This window comes from Aotus nancymaae, unplaced genomic scaffold (assembly GCF_030222135.1).
Source record: "Aotus nancymaae isolate 86718 unplaced genomic scaffold, 86718_ANA_hifiasm-v0.15.2.pri h1tg000029l, whole genome shotgun sequence".
Taxonomy (NCBI): domain Eukaryota; kingdom Metazoa; phylum Chordata; class Mammalia; order Primates; family Aotidae; genus Aotus; species Aotus nancymaae.
Genome location: NW_026988442.1, coordinates 30,146,546 through 30,153,922, shown reverse-complemented (window position 1 = coordinate 30,153,922; position 7,377 = coordinate 30,146,546).

Sequence of the window (7,377 nt, the reverse complement as noted above, 5' to 3'; positions counted from 1 at the left end):
TAGAGACAGGGTTTCACCATGTTGGTCAGGATGGTCTCGATCGACTGACCTCATGATCTGCCATCCTCAGCCTCCCAAACTTCATTTTATCTTTAAAAAATAGTGTGTTTTTATTCTACTCCACGTTTATTTAATCTGTGAAAAATATGCTTTACATCATATACCTGTATATAAATCTAAACCTAAAGCGGGGACGGATGTTTTTGAAAGGGGGCTACGGTTCCCTGGGCAGCCTGAGAAGCACAATCTGCAGCCCCCAGAGGCCTCCCTGTGCCCCCAAAGACCTGCAGGGCACCCACCCAACCTGCAGAGCATCCACCGACCTGCAGGGCACCCACCGACCTGCAGAGCACCCACCAACCTGCAGGGCACCCACCGACCTGCAGGGCATCCACCGACCTGCAGAGCACATACCGACCTGCAGGGCACCCACCCAACCTGCAGGGCATCCACTGACCTGCAGAGCATCCACCCAACCTGCAGGGCATCCACCGACCTGCAGAGCACATACCGACCTGCAGGGCACCCACCCAACCTGCAGAGCATCTACCGACCTGCAGGGCACCCACCCAACCTGCAGGGCATCCACCGACCTGCAGAGCACATACCGACCTGCAGGGCACCCACCCAACCTGCAGGACATCCACCGACCTGCAGAGCACATACCGACCTGCAGGGCACCCACCCAACCTGCAGAGCATCCACTGACCTGCAGGGCACCCACCCAACCTGCAGAGCACCTACCGACCTGCAGGGCATCCACCGACCTGCAGGGCATCCACCGACCTGCAGAGCACATACCGACCTGCAGGGCACCCACCCAACCTGCAGGGCACCCACCGACCTGCAGGGCACCCACCAACCTTCAGGGCACACACCCAACCTGCAGAGCATCCACCGACCTGCAGGGCACACACCCAACCTGCAGAGCATCCACCGACCTGCAGGGCACACACTCAACCTGCAGGGCACCCACCCAACCTGCAGAGCATCCACCAACCTGCAGGGCACTCACCGACCTGCAGAGCACCCACCAACCTTCAGGGCACACACCCAACCTGCAGAGCACCCACCGACCTGCAACACGTCTTCAGCTTCATATTGCATATGTGACCCACGGTAGAGAGAGAGCCCAGCAGATTCCTCCTCAGCTAACAGGGCATAGAGCCCCTCAGTGCCAGGTGTGGGGAAGGGGGTTCCCACTCAGGTCACGGTCACAAGCTTATCCTAACCCTCAAAGACACAGCCACATCATCCCCATCCCAGCACCTTCACACATGCCCACCCCTCTGCCAGGGATGCCCTTCCTGCGGAATCCTGCATGGTGGGCTCCTTCCCAGAGACGCCTTCCCTGACCACTTCTCAAAGAACCCACATCAGCACCACCCCATTGCTCTCCCCTTACCAGGCTTGGTCTTCTGTATCCACTCATCAACCTCTGAAATGGAATCATTTATTCCTCTTCTTAGCTACAGGACTCAGCAATGTGGCTCACCACTGACTCCCAGCACCTAGCATAGGGCCCGTACCTAGCAGATGCTCAATTTATTGAAAGACTGTTAGCCAGGTGTGGTGTAATCCCAGCTACTTGGGAGGCTGAAGCAGGAGAATCCCTTGAACCCAGGAGTTGGAGGCTGCAGTGAGCCATGATTGCACCTGAGAATAGCCACTAAATTCCAGCCTCAGTGGCAGAGTAAAATAAATTAATTTTAAAAATAATGAAGGGTAATAGGAAAGAGGGCCAGAAAGCACGAGGCATTTATTTTTAACATTGGATACTGGGTCCTCCAAGCACCTCTCTCTCCCCCCCGCCCCCTCACTCCTCTTCCTTCTCTCTCTCCCTCTCTGTATTTCTGTCTCTTTCCTCTCTCCCGCTCTCTGTTTCTCCTCTGCTCTGCATCTCTGGTGGTGAGGCCACTTCGATCTCAGTACAATATACACGTGGTGATGCAGAGTGGAAATATCAACTGACTCACGAGGGCCTCATTAAAGTCTCCCCGACACCTGCTTCCAATGACTCACGCCTGCAAAGTAAGTTTTCCGACTAATTAGCGCTACCTTCCCCAGCCCGGTGGGTGTCAGGCAGTCGTGCACTGCCGTCATCTTTAATAATGCTTGAGATTTACGGAATGACCTTTTATTCCCCTCGAAAGGGGCTATGAGAGGCAGGAGGCCACTGGAAATGCTGAACACACAGCAATATGGCACCAAAAGAAGTATAAAATGGAGCCCTTTAAAATTCAGGGGAGCGGGGAAGTAAAGCCATGTGGGGTGGGGGAGGGATCCCTGAATGGAACAGCACTGGGAGGAAAGAGAAAACAGAGGCTAGCGTAGCGCAGGGAAGCCGGGGTCCCTGCCTGGTCAAGGTTTCTGGCATCTTTTTGCAGGTTCTGACCTGTCCTGGTGGCCAACACAGAGGCACAGACTTAGGCACCTCTCAAGACTTCACTGAGAGAGGGACAAAGTCCTCCCGACCCTGACCCTCATGCCTGGAGAGGGGCTTCAGGGCTCTTGGCCCTAATTCTGAAGCTGGGGGGCTTCTGGACACCTAACAAGCTGCTTCCAGGGCTGCGAGGCTGAGATCATGACTTTTCTACCTCTTTTTAGCAGTGGAACCTATTTTTCCCATGGAATCTGATGCAGAAAGCCCAGCTATAAATCAGATGGAGTAAGAGCTGTTCTGAGCAGTGTGGGGACACAATTCCTTATGGGAAGTCCCTAATGGGATTCCCTTTTGACCCTGGTACAGACAACTAATTCCATACACACAGGGGACCATCACTCCTCTGGGGGAAACAGCAAAACAGGCCTTTCTAAAAGTGTTTTATTTTGAAGATCATATGATTTATCCTCCATCTCTGATTAGCTCAGTGCTTCTCTGGGACTCACAGTTGGGGTCGGAAAGGCTGATTTAACCATACAGATTCTCAAGCTGGGCGCGGTAGCTCACACCTTTAATCCCAGCACTTTGGGACACCAAGGTGGGCGGATCATGAGGTCAAGAAATCGAGACCATCCTGGCTAACATGGTGAAACCCTGTCTCTACTAAAAATACAAAAATTAGCTGGATGTGGTGGTGCACGCCTGTAGTCCCAGCTACTCGGGAAGCTGAGGAAAGAGACTCACATAAACCCAGGAGGCAGAGGTTGTAGTGAACTGAGATCACGCCACTGCACTCCAGCCTAGTGACAGAGCAGGACTCCATCTCAGGAAAAAACAAAAACAAAAACAAAACAGATTCTCAGGTCCCCACTCTGAGCAGGGCCAGGGATAGTGAGGCAGTTGCCTTTGGCCCAAAATTCAAGGGAAAGCCCAAGAAATCAGTAATTGAGATCAATTATACTTTAATGTAATATTTTCAAAAATCAAAGTTACTGCCAAAACATTCACAATGCATAACATTTCAAAACTGCGCAGGATCTGTCTTTGCACTCACCTTTGTTCTGGTCTTGTCCTGACGACCCTGGTCGGGTTTGATAGGTGTCCAGAGCCTCCCAGCTTCGGAACTAGCCTGTGTCCTGGAGAGACAGCTCTAACCAGCCAGTCTCCAAAGCAGCGCAGGTGGGAGTCTTTGGCACCGAATACCACAGCTGCGTCCCATCCAGCTGATGGGCATCAGGGTGGGTACAGGTGAGACCTTTTCCGGCAGCAGGCATTGGAGACTGGGCCCTTGCCTTTGTGGGGTCCACACAGGGGTGGCAAGAGAGAGACGGTGAACGTGTGGCCAGAAGAAAACCATTTCTGACGTTGCTGAACACAAGGCTGACCTGGCAAAGAGTAACCAGGTGGGGCACAGCCACTTCAGATGGTGTGATCAGGGAAGGACCTGCCGAGGAGCGGGCATTTACATAGACCTGGAGGAGAGGGAGAGGCGGCAGTCCAGGCCGAGGAGACAGCCAGCGCACAGGCCCAGAGGTGGAGAGGACCGGGAACAGAGGGCAGAGACACAGCCCCCTGCTGGGATGGGCCTGGAGAAGTCTCAGGTGCGTTTCCAGAGTCCCCACTGTGAGCCAGGCTCTGTCACAGCAGCAGAGACAAAACTGGACTCCAGTTCTGGGGCCAGAACTGGACTCAGTCCCTGCCCTGGAGTTGCTGGTAATTTGGTGGAGGGAGAAAGCCGAGTGAATAAAATATTTCCGCACATGTGGGATGACAGAGGGATGAGGCCGCAGAAGCCTAGAAAGACACCAGCCAAAGAAAGCAGGATTTTCACGCAGATTACCATTTGCTAAAATGGCCTCACATCTGTTTTCATGCTGAAAAAAGAAATCGGATTCCCACTAATACTTATCTCTCGCTCTCTTCCCTCACCCGCTCCCCCTCCAGTCCTGTTAGCCTATATCCGGAATCCCATCACTTTCCTCCTCCTCTGGTCCTCTCCCTCCTGGATGGTGGCAGGAGCGCCTCCTGGTCTCCCTGCTCCCTTGCCTCTCCCCTACAGCAGCAGGAAGACCCTGTTAGAACCCAAGTCCGATCACACCCCACCTCTGCTCAGCATCCCACCCCTGCACCTCCCCAACCCAACTCTGACAGTCTATCTTGCTCACAGTCCAAGCCAGAGTCTCTCTCAGCCCCAGCCCCCAAATGGGTCTCCTTGCCTCCCTTTCATCTCTCCTTTCTGGCTACACCGACCTCTTCTCTATTAATTGAACAGACCAAGCACTATCCTGCCTCAGGGCCTTTGTGCCTGCTGTTCCCTCTGCCTGGAAGACCCTTCCCAAAGACTGAACCACGTCACTCACTTTCCTCACTCATGTCTCTGCTCAAATGTCACCTAAACATCGAGGCCTTATCTGGCTCTTTCTCCCAGGTCTGTATAAAAGGCCACACTCCCGCCATGTCCCCAGTGTGTTAAACAGGTCTTTTTTTCTGTATTCTGATGCTCTGTCATCTGGAACCTTGCTGACCCTGGAGGGACTGCCCCTCCCAGGGTTGATTAATTCCTAGGGACAGTGGATAACTCACCTGGAGTGCGCCTTTCCTGTGCAAGCCACGGAACCCGGAACGCACACCCCAGCCACCTCCTTTACAGAGCTCTCAGAGTCTAGGCCACTGTCCACCTGCCCGAAGCACACCAGGGCCAGGTACCAAACAGCCAAAGGAAGGCCTCATGCCCGGAACCTGCTGAAATTAGTCCCATCAGCCAACCCTGCACCTGCTCACCCTGTCCCGTGCCCATTCCTCTCCTTCCTCTCCACAGAAACCACTGTAAACGCTCTGGCTCTCACTCCCCCAACCTCCTCACTGGCCTGGGTGTGTCCCTGTGTGTCTCAGCTCCATAGCTTGACATGCCACCCTCCTCTTGGGAACTGTGAGTAGCAAACTATCTTTTCAATGGCAGTCATCACCAGATATGTTAGCCTCACCAAACCTGAATAAAATCAAACCGAGATTTTAAAACACCCAGCCCCTTGCCCTACTTTATCGTAATTTTCTAAAATCTGTATTATCAACTAACACATTAAATTCATATTTGCAGCCAGGCACGGTGGCTCTGCCTGTAATCTCAGCACTTTGGGAGGCCGAGGCGGGCAGATCACTTGAGGCCAGGAGTTCAAGACCAGCCCGGCCAACATGGTGAAGCCCCATCTCTACTAAAAATATAAAAATTAGCCAGGCATGGAGGGGCACACCTGTAGTCCCAGCTACTCAGGAGGCTGAGGCAGGAGACTCGTATGAACCTGGGAGGGAGAGGTTGTAGTGAGCAGAGATTGCACCACTATGCTTCAGCCTGGGCAACAGAGCAAGACTCCATGCCAAAAAGTAAATAAATAAAATAAACAAATAATACCTATTTGTTATTGGTTTTCTCTCCTCAGTTGATGGTCAGTTCCATGGTCAACACATAGTAGGTGCTCAATAAATATTTGCAGGATAAGTGAATCTGTAATCCTTTACTTCTGTCCAGAGCACTCCAAAAGCATCAGCCGTATTTGTTCATATATACGGTGGCATGAATTTTATTAAGATCCATGCCAGGCTGGGAGTGGTGGCTCACGCCTATAATCCCAGCACTTTGGGAGGCCGAGGCAGGTGGATCACTAGGTCAAGAGATTGAGACCATCCTGGTCAACATGGTGAAACCCCGTCTCCACGAAAAATACAAAAACTAGCTGGGCACGGTGGCACGCACCTGTAGTCCCAGCTACTTAGGAGGTTGAGGCAGGAGAATTGCTTGAACCCAGGAGGCGGAGGTTGCCTTGAGCCAACATCGCACCATTGCACTCCAGCCTGGGTAACAAGAGCAAAACTCTGTCTCAAAAAAAAAAAAAAAAAAAAAATCCATGCCTATTTACAGATGCCACAATTATAGCAGGCAAACAACAACTCCTCCCCCAACAGATCATCTAATGATTTCTGCCAGGAAACAGCCTCCATGTGTGAGGTTAGTCCTCCATCCACATCCTTGTATTTTGAATCGAATGTATGAAAAGATACAGCAGGACTTGTGTTTGCAACCATAAAATGCAGCCTGAAAGATTTTTACTCCTTTACAGAAAGAAGTGTGCCATCACCCAAGGCCTCTAAAAATCCAAGCTCAATTTGTTGAAATAAATGTAAAACCACCAGGACCATCCCTTGGGTCTCAGTTACTTGGTAGCTGTAGTTATTCTACTGCATTTGTAATTGTATAGGCTTCGGACTCAACAAACTAGTAACAAGTCAATTTAATGGGGGCCAGAATGGCTGCTAAATGGACAGAGGCTGCTTCTCCATCAAGATGATTCAATGGGAAATGCCTCACCTTCAAAGCTCAGGGGTCTTTTGCAACTGCCATAAAAATTACTCAGCAGTAGCACTTAACCAACCTATCTGGAGACAGTCGTGGGGAAGGGAAGGGAGGCAGTGGAAATCAAGCAATGCCTTTGTTCTCTTCCCTCAGCTATTGAATCTCATCCCATCCAAGCTGCTGAGCTGTGGCTGGTTTTCAACGGAGACTAAATTGGGAGGCTCAGCTGAAAGCAAATCTAAGATTTACAGTCTTCCAAGAAAGACTTGGAGTAGACCTCTCAGCCTCCTCCACAAACCCGAAGCAACAGCTGGTGTTTGCCCAGAATCCCAGGGCAGGGTCTGGGAGCGCGATGAGTGTGGCTCTGCAGGAGGGCCGGTCCGTCTCCATCTCCATCTCCATGAGGCAGTTCTCGTGTATTCGCCTGCAGGGACCAGGGACAGATCTAGAGGGGGATACAAGTAAAACCCCTTGTGTCCGCAGAATCGTTCTCTGCCCTGGGACTTCTGGACACCCTGGTGCTTGGAGGGCAGACTCCGCTGGCTGCCTGCATGAAAGCTGTTCGCCCTTCTTCCCCACCAACAGGCCCCTCGTTTGTCCCAGGTTTCAGTGTGCTGAGTCCCACAGTGGGAAACAGATAATCCCA